We start from the raw sequence: 15,833 nt of genomic DNA on the forward strand, positions 1-15,833 counted from the left end.
TGTTGTTTTACATGTTTTTCCCCCAAAGGATCACGTGGTCTCCATTTTTATTGATTTTGTTTTTGAAATAGATTTTCTTAGTGCTTCTGAGATTTGTTTGAGGAAAAGTTATGACCTCTTGCTGATCAGTATCTTTGGTCTTATTGGTAAACAACCAAAACCAGAAACTGAACATAGTCCGAGGGGGCTGCAAGGTGTTTTTTTGGGGGGTTGGTTGTTTTTTGGGTTGGAGTTTTTTGGTGTGTTTTGGTTGTTTTTTTGCTTAAGATCTGTAGCATCAGCTGCAGAAAAGGACGCATAAGTAAATTCTGGCAAATTGGAAAAGAGCAGCCTCCGAGGGCAGCCTGGCAAACTTCTCTATATCACCACTACCTTTTAGAATAAAGCAAGCTTTTCTACAGCTTAATTATACCATTAATACAAATTAATATTTGTGTTGAAAATAAAAATAATAATCTTTACACATTTTGCACTTTTTGGCATTACAAATTTTTCTTTAATTGGAACAATATTTGAAAAGCTTTATGTTGAAGCTATTTTACTCCAAAACATGGTAGGTAATTAAATAAAATCAGCATTTTCTTAAGAGAAAGGTGAATCTTGTCTAAGATAACTTTTTAAGTGGACAGTGTTTTCATAACAGAATATTTATTTGATACATTACTGAGGAAATTTCACCCAGCAGAGTGAATTGCAGATTCTGACAATCCTAGTGATATGGAGTCAGGTTCTGGAATGAAAGACTAAGGCACAGAGATTCTGTAAAAGATACCTGAAATTTAACATGTCAGCTAGCAAAAGCCTCCCATGGAATTTGAGTATATTTCTGTAATTCTGCTGACTGCTGAAGGCCAGGCATGCATTTGCCTCTTCATGGTACTGTGAAGGCTGTGAGAGTTTGCAGTAATTACTATTAATTACAACAGCTGAAAAGGAGATATATTCCCTCCCCCAGCTTGCTGATATCCATCTCCATCTGTTTGGGAACATAATTCTGCAGGTGATMAATCAGCATTAAAAAATAGTGTTCTTTTCTCCAGAAAACTGATCCCTGTTWACATTTTACTTCTAGCATGCAAAAAATTGCAGTTATCATCTCGTTTAGGTCAATGAGGTTTGGGGGGTAAATGCAAAGATATACATGGTTGYCAGTGASTAGCAAATTAYGCAGTTAAAAAAATCTCAGATTTCGAGCAACTCTTGGCACATTTTTGTTTTGCATGTGCAGCGTGGGCCTACAGTCACAGATGCAGCTTCTGTGAAATCAAGCCTCTGTGGTATTTTTAGAGAAAAAAAAAAAGGAAGGGGATGTCAAAAAGTGAAAATTGAGCTCCCTACCATCCTGCTTTCATTATTAGCCTGGAGGAAAATGAAGAAGAGAAAAGCAATCGTGGCCTGAAGCTCAGCCTGCTCTTCCTGCGGTTTGGAGTGGTTGGATGATGCAGAGGTTTATTCAACACTCTTTATTCAACATTGACACTGTGTCTTTACACAGTCCCATTCCCATGGCATTTGAGGTCCAGATTCTCCAGAAGATGTAGGGGGTATTCCATGAATACCTTATAGATTGCATGATTCGCTGTGTGTGGTACTGCATTTCCTAGAGACTGACCATAAGACAAAATTTATATGTGTGTGGCAGTATCTAACACCACAGTCCTGGTTTGTGTCCTGATTTAGGGGAGAAACCATCAGAATTTAAACATCTTTCTTGGAGCAAAGAGTTCCCTCAAGTTCATCTCGATGCTTCCAATTACTGTGGCATATTTTGAGATTCATTTACCTCCCTACCAACACATGAGAAGCTCAGACAGAAAGAAAATAAAATAATTTACATTGCAGGGCACACAGAGTACCCAGAAGACGGTAAGAAGGAGGAAACTTTTCAAGTTTTTAATGGCAGCTATATATTAATAATTTTTAAAATGTGGGTTTGCTCCATATTAAGCATCTGAAGCTAAAATTACACTATTTTGAGAAACTGCTTAATGTCCAGCTTTTAAATTTATACAGAACAGGAAAGGCCTGCATGGAATTAAAGCTTACTGCTTAGCAATGTGTGGCAGAAATCTTTCTGCTGTTAGAACAAAAAAAAATACTCAGCTCATGCTGATGACTCCCCACCTCTAATTGTGCCAACATTAACAAATAGAAAGTCATATTGATTGTAAAGTACTATATGGGACAGGTTTGGTTTAGATTGAAATCTTCCCCTAAGAGCAGAAAATAAAGACTCGGTCACTGCAGGTCATTTAACTTTCTTTTGTGCATGTGCAGAGATTAGGAGAATGAGAAAAGGGGGCTTTAGTGGCACAGGAGATGTTCTGGGTGAAACCCAAGACCTAATCCCATGGCTGTAGCAATAGTATTTTGAAAAATCATTTTTCAGCTGCTATGGTAAATGTTTCCAAAAAACAGAGGAGAGGTTTGTAGTCTTTTACAACAATGAATCAAAATAACTCTGCTCATTTTCCACACTGAGCCTCAAGAGCCTTGGTAAACACCACCTTGGCTCATATGAAACAGGAGAGTGATTGACAATGCAAGGTAACTAAAATCCTGAAGGAGAAAACAGGGAGATTAATTATCCATGAAATGAATACTCATCTGCTCCTCAGTTCCAGGCACAGGAGCTGCATCTGCTCAACAAATAATTGGTCAGTGGGTCCAGCACAAGTACACCATAGAAACCTAGAGCCYCATCCTAAAATCTGGGAAGGAAAACATATGCTTGAAGTCAAGCACATGATGAATGCATTGGTGAAAACTGAAATCTGGTCCATGCTGGAATTCTCATGTTTCAATTATTAAAAGATCCCTGAAAATCTCTGCAAGTGAGTAATCACAATTTGCCAGTCCAACATGTATTTCATCTGACATTGGTAGCAAGTCCATAGTAGTCCTGATCCCATGAGAGATAAAGACAAACTTTTAATGAACCCCAGATTATATGTAGACCATAAAACATGCAYAGTGAATTAATGTTGTGTGTGCATATACAGGCTATACAAATAAAAAATACAAAAAWTACAAATTAATATAAAAGAGAATATAAAAATTGTAGAAGTAGACMCCAGGGAAATCACAGATGAATTCTGTGGCTAGCAGACATTAAAAATATCTGACCAGGAATGAGACTCTCACAGGAATGAGTATCACATGGGAGTAAGAGTGCGAGGGAGGAGGTAGCTGTGGTAAATAAACCCTGACTTTATAACATGTTTTCTGCAACTTTCTTGAAAAGCAGGGGGGTTGCAGTTTAAATCCATTCCAGACTGTGATCCATGCTGGACTGGTTGTTTAACTCCTCCTCTGCTTTAGYTCCTGCATCTACATTCAGATGTAACTGATAGCAATGCTAACATGAAGCATTCTGAAAGYTCAGGAAAGTAAGATTATACTGTCAAATTGAAAATACTGTCTGTGTGAGATTTAAAACAACACGACTCAATGAGCCTGTGTGGTCTGCAAGAAGACAGATGTCTGAATGGACATTGGCTCCTCTCTGACGTTCAGTCTCTTCACTGAAACCTTAGCTCATGGCTGTGAATGTGTGCTTTTATAGATGTCTGAATTCAATGTCTCAGCAGGATAAAGACTTTTTTTTGTCCTGTCCTAAAACAGGACAATTGCCTAATCGCCAATTAGGCAGGGTGTTGTCTCTACGCATCTGAAAGTTTAATTTCGATTCAAGACTGATTTTTCAGCTGACAGTTTATATTGTCATTTTAATCTTCACAAGTCACCCTCTATCCTCCAGGGTGGGGAAGAGAAGACAAGATTGATTCCATTTTCTTTGATACCTCAAGATGCAAGAAAGCATCCAGCCTTTCTGCCACAGAAGCCTTCACAAGACCCTTTAGGGATCACACTACAACTGTGTGTTTTGTTTTTCTGGGTTAAAGTCCTGCTGTTTCCCCTTTATCAGAGAGAGTCGATGCTCATAGTTGGTAGTTTGGTTTTGGGTTTTTTTTTTTTTTTCCTTTTTTATATGTTTTCTTTGTCAAATCTCAACTAGAAAATTCTCAKAAGATATTAGGGTTCTTATAATTTAAAGACAGAATAGTAAATTAAAAAATAAAGTATCCTTTAGATAATTTCTTTTTTATCCTTCATAAGTTAGTCCCATACTTCATATCATAGGAAAAACTCAAAGCTAATATGTCAAGCAAGATAAATTCAGCCTTGCCAGAAGATCTTMCACTTGCTTTTAAGTTTAGAAATGAAATGACTGGTTCTTGAATCAAAACTCAGAGAAGTCAAAGCACCAGGATGCTCTTCTATTTTTACAGGACTTGGCAGAAAAAGCCCCAAATGCAAAAGTTGTGCCTATGTTGACAGATCTTACCCGCACAACCACAGTAATCATTTGTCTGAAAAGGTCAGGTTTTTTTGAGGACAGCCCCCACTGCCAGCCAGCTACAATGTAACTCAGCATTACAATAACCAGGAACAGGAAAAATCCCCATAAACATCTTTGCACATTAACAATGTGTTTGATTCTGGAAGGTCTGAAATATCTGGGAGCTCCTGGGGTGTTTGAACTGTGAAAACCAGCTGAGGKTTTTCAGGTGTGCTGGAAATGGCTAAACTGCATGTTACCTGTCAGCCTCCCCATAAATCTGTTAGAAAGCAGAATATGCACCAATTGGCTGATATTCTCTATTTTTATGCATGTAATAGTATAGCAGCAGGTGATTTCAACATAAGGCAAGTAATCTGTGCACTTTATACAGTATAAACTTGTCAGGCAGCTATTTTGAWACTGGCAAGGCTTCTGAGYAAGYCAGYTTGGGGAGGGARGAACAGAAGACAARATTKATTCCATTTTCTTTGATACCTCAAGATGCAAGAAAGCATCCAGCCTTTCTTCTACAAAAGCTTTCAAAAGACCCTTTAGGGATCACACTACAGCTGTGTGTTTTGTGCTTCACCATGTGGGTCAGGTTGTCAAATTAAATAACCTCTATCTTTGCTATCTCTGTCTTTCCACTCCCACCCTCTGCTCTGTGCCAAATTGGCTTTTCCAAATAGATGCAGCAKACAAGCTAGGGGAAACATCAGGCAAATAAAGGGAGGATTTATGAACAGAAAAAATCTAAGGAATTTGGACTTTTTAAAAAGAACAGTTACATTGTCATTACCTATATTAAATATTGTGAACGACAGGAGGGAGATGTAGTGAGGCAAGATTTATTCTTTAGCTTATCATGAAATGTAGGTAAACAAAAAACTTCTTTMTGGAATGGAAACCAGTATTTTCCTAAAAACAAAGTTTTATTTTTTGTGAAAAAACCCCATTATCTGACAAATATTGGTGGACTTTATTTTCAGTTGTGACACTGAGAAGCAGTATAAAAAAGAAAGAATACATCCAGGCAYCAGTGAATCCATTCCATATTTGTTGCAAATCCAAAAAAGGTACAAGTCTTTGTGGTAAGTTACAAGCTGTTGAGCTCTGGTCTAAGAGCAATGAAGTCTTTTTGCATGTCTCATGAAATAGCTGTAATTTTGTGTGAAGGAGTAACCTGGATTTAAGCCAAGTGGCCAGCTGGAAAATGTACTGCCAGTTTTAGGGTCTGTATAAATTACTGAGTTGACTCCTTCTGAAGAAACAAAGCTAGAAGTGTTCAGATCCCTTTGAAACACTGAAGGAATCAAATTACAGGTACATTAAGCCAAACTGAGGACAATCTAGTTCTGGTCTAGCCTGGCCTGGTCCAGCCTATCCTATCCAGTGTTATCCCATTCTATTTTMTGTCTTTTTCCATTTTGTCCTTAACTGACTTGACCTTATTTTGGTAAAAAATAAAAATGTGGCTATTCAGTCACTGGGTGTTATTCTCTAATACTCTTCTTAAGGAATGCACACAGTTGGTAAAAATAATGAGATTATGTAATGGTCTGTAMTTTTTAGCTAAATAAAACAGGGTGAGTTTAATCCCTAAGAAAATGTCCTCAAATYAGAGTTTTACCCTGATCAGGATGAATTTCAGAACAGCTTAGGTGTATCCTGAGTTTTAATCATGGATTCACAAAGATTGGAAAAGTTCTTCAAGATCACTGAGAGCAGCCACTCACCCAGCACTGCCCAGGCCATGAGGGTCACATCTACACCTTTTTTAAACACAGGTCTGGTGACTCCCCCACTTCCCTGGGCAGCCAGTTCCAGTGCTTGATAACCCTGTCCATGATGAAATTTCCCCTAATATGCAATCTGAATGTCCCCTGGCATGAATTAAGGCTGTCTCCTCTTGTCCCTTAATTGGTTATCTGGGAGAAGGRACTGAACCCTTCTGGCTACAGCCTCTTTCTAGGTGGTTGTAGTGAGTGATAAAGTTCCTCCTTTTCTCCAGGATAAACACTCTCAGCTCCCTCAGCTGCTCATCACAGAACTCGTGCTCCAGACCCTGCTCTATTGCTCTTCTCTGGACTCTCCAGCCCCTCAATGTCTTTCTTKTTATGAGTGGCCCAAAACTGAGCACAGAACTTCAAGTGTGACCCCAGCAGTGCTGAGTACAGGGGACAGGCATTTAAAAATGGTGAAGGCCTTTAGGTTAAATAGAGGGCCAATGCTGCTGTCAAAGGGACGAATATAAAGTCACAAAGAACTGCAATTACTTGAGAGAGAAAAACAACACAGTTCCACAGAGACAGCCTAGATGTTATATTACTTATTTTTGGTTAATGGAGGTGTGTCTCAAAAATCAAAATAATAACCGTCAATTCAAAACACCAGATCCAATGTATAATTAGAATAAGATGAAATAGAAAAATCTTGTCCCAGTCTCTAATATTGTGTGAGTTTGTCAGTTTACCTCTGATGTATAAACACAGAACTATCAAAATCATATTTTCATTACCATACTGATGCAGCAGTAAGGTAAAATTTGATCACACCAAAGCCAGTTTCATAACATTTACTTTGGAGCTGGATGTATTGGTAGAAACATTCCACTTCAGTGTTTCCCCTTGCCTCTTACAGCCTGGAGACAAAATTTTTGATACACAATGAAATTATTATTATGRCATCTCTTGCAACACTATCTTATTGTTCAAACAGGAATTAAATATGAAACTAATATCTCTTTTTAACYCTACAAATTGTGGCAACTGTTTTGTTACAGCTGATATTTTGTTCCTCTGGGAGAATCTCCCAATTAGTGGCAGCCTTTTGTAAGAATCTTTWAAAAATCTTTGGCTGAACACTGAAAAAGTAACCCATAACATCATGAATCCAGAGTACTTAYTTCTGCAATTAGATCAGATCTTTTTCCAGTTACTTTTCTAAATCCATTTATGGTGATACAGAAGGTAGTATGACCAATAATGGAAGTTTAAGAAGACTCCAATGGAATAGCTTTAATCTGATCCTCAACAGAATGCAATAAAATTCTWTCCTTTAGTAAAGAGTTATCAGATCTCAGAAAACAACCTTTACAATCCTGCTTTCCAGTTCCAAATAAAGTAGATGTAGTTCTGATAAGACTATTATTAGGATTTTCCTTTCTGGGGCATAAATGAATCCAAATTCCCTTTTGAAAACTAAACATTTACTGCTGCRTGTACCACAGTGAATCGAGTCTCTGTGGACTGGAAGAGCTTCATAGCAGCAAGTGAGTCCTGTGTGTGTGCACAGCCTGTAGTGAGCTACTGCTGAACTCTAAATAAGTGCATTGACTCGCACACTCACTCTGACTTAGCCTGCGCTTGTGGTTTGATAGATCTCCCAAAAGCTTTGAGAATTTAGCCCGAGATTTTTTGCCTGCCTGGTACATGGTTTAAAGCACAAGCAGGAGTGTGGGAAAGCACTTTTTTATATGTCTCCCTCATCAATAGTAAAAGACTTCATCTGTGAAATTTTCTAACAGGCCGGAGAGCAACAGTGGAGCCACAGAAGTCAGTGAAGGTGGATGATCATGGACTGATCATTCTGGGGTCAGTCCTTCAGCTTGCATGGGAACCCTCATCTCCACCTCAGCTTCCTTGAAGGGCTGATCCCAGTGTGGGCTCTGAGCAGCATCTGTCAGACCACCCCATCCACAGATGTGCTGCACTCAGCCATTTACTCATTTAGAGGGAGGACAGAACTTGCTTCATTTTTTACTTGCTGGAACCTGAATGCTCTGGAAAGGCTCAGTTTTTTTCAGTTGGTTGGTTATTTTTTTCCATATCTTCTGTTCCTTCCTTTCCACACAGGAGAAGAATGTGGTTCCATTCAGACCAGTTGACCTTTAAGYTYTGAACAGATCCCTCTCATGAGTTAYGGCAAATACATTGGCCAATTGAACTGGAAATAAGAATTGGGAAAACTGGATTTTCTTACTCAGTGTCCTATGATTCCTGCCCCAAGGSAAAAAAGCAAAAACCAGATTGGATGATGAGAACTGGGGTCTGAGAAGCTATCTGAAATAAGTCTTAACTGAGATTAGATACTGGGGTCCAGTGTGGCAATATTGAAACGCCTCTCCTCAGGTGCCATCAATCCTGAGAAACATCCAAACTMCAACCTCAGCTGCATCTCTGCATCTATCCAATGTCAATGCAGMTGTGGTGAGACTGGGACTCTGTCTTATTGTCAGCTTTAGAGCTCTTATCCTTCCACTCAACTTTCTTTTCATTTGTCCTTAGTTACTGGCCATTTTTAGAGAGCTTTCACTAAGAGCAATGGAAGTRAGCCCTGAATGGAAGAAAGTCTTAAATCAAAGTAAAATGTTTTCAGAAAGAGGTGGTATATACATATCCTTTCTTCTTTGTGGGTGGCTCCAGAGAATAATGATCCTACTTTTTATACAGAGGCAAAAGGGCAAGACTGAAGGAGAAAATGTGACCCAACTGTAAGCATCACTGTGAGCAGCTCAGGGGGAGGAGGGCAATGCAAACACAACTCCATAAGATAGAAGTCACTTTATTGAAAGCAGCTGGCAAGCAGAGAAATAGGATATTTTGGCACCATCAGAAACTTTATCAAGACTTAGCCATGTAAGGTTGCACTGATTKTTATTTATAGCATCAGCTTAGAGGGGGTATGGAAATTATACCAGGAACCTCGTTAGTACCAGAATAAGAGCTGTGTCCAATCTTTCTGCTCCAGTGATTGTATCCATTCCATAGCACAGATAGAGCAGGCAGCTAGGGAGAAATCTTCTCAGTGGGTTAAAGCCTTATTATGGAGGAAAATTGTAAAAATGGAGAGCAACTGCAACACTGACCAGGCAAGGCCTTGCTTTTCCTGTCTTTTCCAGAGTCACAGACAAATCCTGCCATCCCACCTTCATTTCTCTCCAGCAGAAAGCAGATTTCTGCTTCATTCTCAAAAAATAAACATTGGAAAGTGGAAAGTTTCTAGAGATAAAGCTTTAAAAATCTGTTTTTATTTTTATCAGAAGAGGATGTATAATAACCTGAAAYAGTCAAGGGATGGCATATKCCATTAGCAGATATGCAAGTTATCYACYCRGTGGCTAAATATGCCATGAATTGGTTAAAATTGYAAACATCTTAATCAATTTGAGAATTTTTCAGTCTTGCAGGAACTTATTTTCTTTGTCTGGGTCACTTGATAGTGAGGCAAGTCAAAGAGATGTCTGACTGATGGTTTAAACCAAGATGATGCCAATTACTAATACAACCAATATAATACAAACACCACTATAGGTGTCACAGCTCTGATTTACCCCTAATTTTCAAGCAGTCTGTGTGTTGCTGTCTAGTTTTGAATATTTGCTATACTCAGGTGTTTTGCATCAAAAAGCCCTTTTTCAGGTCTGAGCAGCTGGCGTGTCCCACTTGCTCTGGTCAAGGGAAAAGCTAGAGGAGGCTTGGATTTCAAAGGTGTTGAAGGACTGGTTTGTATATTTGAGGGCTTTGGTACTCAGCCTGCTCACAGACTGTATCATCAGAGAATAGAAGGGGCAGACAGATTGTGAAGAGCCTCAGTTTACATAAAGAGCAGAGCTGCAAAAATGTTATTGAAAAGAAAAATCATGGCTTGAAGTGTAGAATTTTCCCCATGTGTTTAATACTGCTTTTCCTCTGCATTTAATAACATATCCAGATTTTAAAGATCCAAACTCATTTGCAATCTGCCTTTATTCTACTAGTTTTATATCAGGTAGATCAAGTGGAAAAAGACACACAACAGACTRTATTTTGAAATTCTGTGTTCCTGTGGGAGTCTGTTAATTTTCAAAGCTTACGGTTCAGGCTCTAACTGAACAACTGGGATAGAAGTTAACAGTCTGATAGTTTTAATCTGATATTTTTAAGTATTAAGCCTTCTCCAAATTGGATTTAAAGTTGTTGGTTTTCCTTAATCAAGGTATTTGTATTCTGTATTGTCCTCAATAATTTCATTTGCTTATTGATAGTAAACCAAATTATGAAGCACATGTGAAATACAGCTGTCAGTAACTGAAACATCTGATTTAACTCATCACTCCAATGTGGTGCAGACATTCCTAATTACTTTATCTCTGAATTTTTCTTTTCTGTGAATTGATTACTCTGGAAAACTTATCCTGACAGCCTCACTCATATCTGGAGTTCTATTATGTTCCGTTGGTGAATCCATCCAATTTTTTTCTTTTGGACAGAATGACGTTTCAGTACATTTTCTTGTCTTATACTTTGGATATTACAGGAAAATCCAGAATGTTCAGGCCTTGAGTATGTTTTTTTCAGGTGAGATTTTTATATGCAAATTTATTTTCTCCTTTTTTGCTTAGATCTGATCTACCCTTTGCAATTGTCCACTTCAAGTTTTTAGAAGGACTAATTACATCTAYTACAACATATGTACATCTGGATTGGCACTTTAAAATTTATTCTTCCTAGTTCTTTCCATCATTGTTAAAAATCAGATGGAGTAAGATCATATATTTTCAAACTGTATCTTTTTTCTCATTGMCGCTGCAGAGATCCTTCTGCATCATTTATCTCCAACATTGCTTCCTCTCCTGGACTTTATTACATTTGCAGACAAACTTGAGGATCCCTAGTAGGCACTTTTAGTGAGAAATTACCTGCAATGTGCATTTGTCTGTAACTCTGAAAGAATGTCTTTTATTCCCTGRTAGTGTTTTATGGTGTTTCATTTAAGATTAGACTTCTGCAATCAGAAATTTCCAACCCCACAAAGACCTTTTAAACTTACTTTCTTGTAAGCTGTCAATAAGTGACTGAAGCCATGTAATCTTGCATTTTCTGGGCCACAGCTGTTGAAAGGGGAACTGGGCTGTTATTCTCAAATGAGATATTCAATAATACTGGAGGGTTGCACGGTTTCTGGTGACTGCACTAGAAGTGGAGCAGACAGACATTAAACATCCTGTGCCTGCCATTTGCATAAACATTGGTTTGGAAATCACTGGGGTCAGCARCCTTCAAAATCCTCAGTAAGCACCTTAGGGATCAAACACTCAAGGYTAACTTCAGGGCATGAGTTGGATGTGGCTTCAGGATCGTGCCCAGGCCGTGGCCAACCCCTGCTCATCCCACAGAGCTGGATAAAAGGGGAGCAGAACATCAGAAGGACCAGTAACAAGAATCAACAGCACTGTATTTGCACCCTGCAAGTCATCCCTCCTCCTGGTTCCTCAAAAATTTACATGGAACACCAAACTGTAAAAGAGAGGTTTCTGCTTTCCTAGAATAAAAWTTTGTTTCCTACAGGAATGTTTCTAAAGCCCCTATGTCACACATTTAGGATTGTTTAAGGATATTCCCCATGCCTGGTACCTGTTCCAAAGTTAGAAAAAGCAGCRTTCTCCACTGACTCCATGGGAAATGAGAGCTTCCTCAGAAAAATGCCAATGGCTGAGATATAAATATCTCCCTTTGCAACTGTTGTTGGGTACCCACTCAAGAGTGGCCAGGRAAAGAGCAGCATTAGACATTAACTTCATATTTCTGCTGTAGGAGTTGGGGATGTGAAATAATTTTAAATATTATATAGAGATTCCCACAGAGATAATGACAACCAAGGAGAGAATTTGCTAAAGTAGGAAGTGGGGAAAATACTGTTTGGCAAATTGGAAATCCGGGGTAATGTGGTGAAAAGAAAGAGTCTGAAGAGTAGAGGAGAATCTGGCAAGTGTTATATAACTGAAATTATTCTGGCCAGCTTTGGGAGAGAAGAGCCAAGACCCAGAGCAGGGTCTGGTAAGGACCGCCCAGAATGAAGAACTGGAATGGAAAAAACTTGTGAAGCACTTTGCAACTGTCCCAAATTCCTTTGTCAGTAATGTGAAGTGCTCTTTACRAACTGCCTTGGATGGGGTTGGAGGTGGTGAGGTAGTGTCTAAGCTTCAGCGTGTACCTTGCATCTTTTTTGCATGTGCAAGATGAGTTGGAGGAGAGGAAAGTTGAGCTCCYCAATATTTCTGCAGAAGGAAAAAAGAAATTCCATTTAATTGATGAGTTTTTCCCASTTTGCCTACCAGCACTGGGCCATTGTAAGAGCACTCAGCTCATTGTCTCCAGGAAAGATGTTACCAGCAGACAGCTGTGGTGTTTCAGTGAAGCATCTAAAATTAAATCAGATGAAGCCATCTAATTTCTTCTTTTCCCATTCCAGTAAAGTCTGTTTTCTGGTTCAAAAACATCTTGAGTGCCCTCAGCTTTTTATGACCTACATTCCATGCATTAGATAGTCTCACCCTGCCCCCCCACCAGTGACAGACACCCAAGGACAAAATGTCAATAATATTTTCCCAGAAATAGCGATGATGCATGTCTGAGTCAGGCACAGAGAAACCAATGGGTGTGTAAACAATACGAGCACAGAAAGATGAAAATGATGCAAGAAAATCTGACAGAATTTGTTGTGTTCATAGTTTTTCACAAACACTCAGTATATTCAGTACTGAAGTGGTGTTATTTGCCTTTTAAAGTACTGGGGGTGAAACAAATGTTGTTTCACCATTTTCAAAGTGTTAGACACCTATTTTTTTCTTTCTATTGTGTAAAAAGGACCATTATTTTTGACTTCTATAACTCAAATATGTGATGATGCAATTCTAATTTTTTTCCTGGATACTTATTAATGACGACATCTATTAGCATGACATATATTTTAGCACGATATATATTACATACATATTATTGCAATATGTCTAAATAGTGTAATTATCAAACTTTTGAAGTAGAGATTTGAAGCACGGGAGATCTGAAGACAGAAGAGAACAACCCAGAATAGCCAACAATGTAGTAGGTTGAAGCTGATGACAGCCCAAAAATATGCAGCTTTTTTAAATGTCTAAGCCTCCTTTTCTCTCTTGATCCATATGATTAATATTTCGCACTTTGGAACATGTAACTTTTTTGATAGCATGGGAATAAAGATTGTGATAAAAATTAGTTTGGTGGGGTGGGTAACTGTTGGTTTTTAGAACAAAWAGTCAGATCATGGAATGAATCTTAGAATGACTTGACTTGACTTGGCCATAAAAATCATCTGTTTCCAGCCCCCYTGCCATAGAGAGTGATGCCTTTCACARGRCCAGGTTGCTCAAAGCTCTGTCCAAACTGTCCTRGAACTCTTCCAKGGATGGGGCATCCACAGCTTCTCTGTTCAATCTGTTCCAGGGTCTCACCACCCTCCCAGTAAAGAGTTTCTTCCAAACATCTAAACTTAACCTACTCTCCTGCATTCTCTCTGGTCCTGCCTCTTCCAGTTCCTGTAAATAATCTCTCTAAATCTTCTTTGTAGRCTCCCTGCCAGTGCTGGAAGGCAGCAAYTAGGTTGCCTGAAGCCTACTYTTCTTCAGGCTGAACAATCCCTATTCTTTTAGCATTTCCTCATAGGCAACCAGTCACTGAAGGACTTTAGAGGGCACAAAAATAACGAAAGTCCTTTTAGCAAAGTATTCTGTACTTTTGAGTAGACAGTAACATCTTATAAAGAAATAGAGTAGGAAAAGGGCAAATAATCAGCGATATGTAGCCCTTGTATTATTCTACCAGCAAAACATTCTTTTGTGACTCTGGGAGTTTGAGATTCAGGTTGTATCCTTCTATGATTCAATGATAATTGATGTGGTTGAGGGAATCCTAATAGAAAYTGTGGTAAGGCCTTTGCAACACTTAGGACAATAATTGAAAAATGTCAATGTGTGTGACAGTATTTGACTCTGTAATTCCATTCACACTAAGAAGTGATTATAGATTGAGCTGGTTCTCCCACTTACATTAGCAAATCTGTTGCACAGATTTCCTCAGAATGTGCTGGGTGCCTTCAGTGGGTGGATGAAAAAGTACTAATTCGGAATTGCAAAGTGCAATGCTCCAGCCAGCAGTTTGCTGTGACTCTACTATGTAAGGCTTTTAAGTCTCCATTTCTGTACACCCTCCCCCCCAAAAAAATCAGTTTTTAATTCTGTTATGTGTTTTGTAAATATTCTGCTTGTCACACCATAACCTGTTTTTCTAMTTTGGGGGCTAAGTTTTAGGGCTCTGGATGTTTCAAGTAGGCCAAATAAATTGAGATACCAAATTTTGTTGCATACACAGACAAGAAATTTAATGATATGTGTCTAGCCCATAGGTTGGTTTCCTAAGAGAACTTTGATGCATCAGCATTTTTAATTAATTGACCCTCTAAGTGCAAAGAATAAGTGTGTATGGAAGTACATAGGTTCTCTTTGAAGAGCAGGGGAAAACTGGACATCTTGGAAAATATATAACACATGTACTAAGCAAGAGGAAGATTAAYGCTAACCAATAGGAAAAACTAAGAATGGGGTTTTTATGTGTTATGAATACTATCCCTCTCCAGAGCATAGACCCTGGATTCAAGCCTGCAGAATGRTGTATCCATACATTTTAGAGTTTAGAGGGTCTTCTGTGGCTGCAGATTTACATCTGGTTTCTGAAAGAATAAAGCTTCACGCTTTTCTTTAAAAATGGTTCTCCTCAAGACAAAAGAGGCTCCCTTGTTTTGAGTCTTGAGCTTTAAGCTCTTACCAGGGAAGGAGCTGGTCCAGGCAGGCACTGAATGAGGGGCATTCAGCCTGCAGTTTTCATGCCAGATACCAACACTCTGCCCTCCTGGGCTGGGGAGAACTGGAGCTCTTCCTCTCCACTAAGCCAGCAGGAATCCAAGGTCTAACAGGGAACAAAGCCAAAAGGAGTGTGTGCAACTTATGGCTGGTGTAGAGGAGGGAGTCCTGGGTTTTGCTCTATTCTAGCACAGTGAAACTTCTTTGGAGAGAATATGGGCAGAAAACTAACMCACAACCAGTATTCTGTCTTCTTCAAGATTAGGAATCTCTCCAAAGTGGACCTCTTTGGGCAAAGCTGGAGGAATGTCCTCTGCCAGCATCCCAGATTGTCAGAATTCTGACAAGTCACCTTTCTGTCGAGCCTTGCAGTGGGAAGCCTTAGAGAGCAAAGACAAAACATACTCTGCTTTAGCTCAAAAAATCTTCAACATTTCTGCTGTAAGCAAAAGGAAGAATTTAATGCCATGGAGCTGAGTTTTTGTTGCTTGATGCTGAATGAAAAGGAAAGCTTTGCTGGCTTTGTGGTGTGACACAAAGTGACTGTACAGAGTCAGAGGCCAAACCAAACAGTGGAAAAAACAGTGACTGACTCTTCCTAACCTCAGCTGTAGGTGAAATAGCACCTTAGGTTTTTCCAACCACAAACAAATCTCTGTTTTTTTCGTTTGGTATACAAAATTTAGAAAAAAATGGTTTGTAATTTTCTGCTTTGGTTTCAAAAATAAAGAACTGAACACTGAACAYTATGGACCATATAAATTCTGATATTCAGAATAAAATTTTTTGGACCAGGAACTAAAACAAGGAAATCTGGTGTGATGAAAAAAATAA

This window comes from Malurus melanocephalus, unplaced genomic scaffold (assembly GCF_030028575.1).
Source record: "Malurus melanocephalus ecotype Western Australia unplaced genomic scaffold, MMel_1.1 scaffold_50, whole genome shotgun sequence".
Classification (NCBI taxonomy): Eukaryota; Metazoa; Chordata; class Aves; order Passeriformes; family Maluridae; genus Malurus; species Malurus melanocephalus.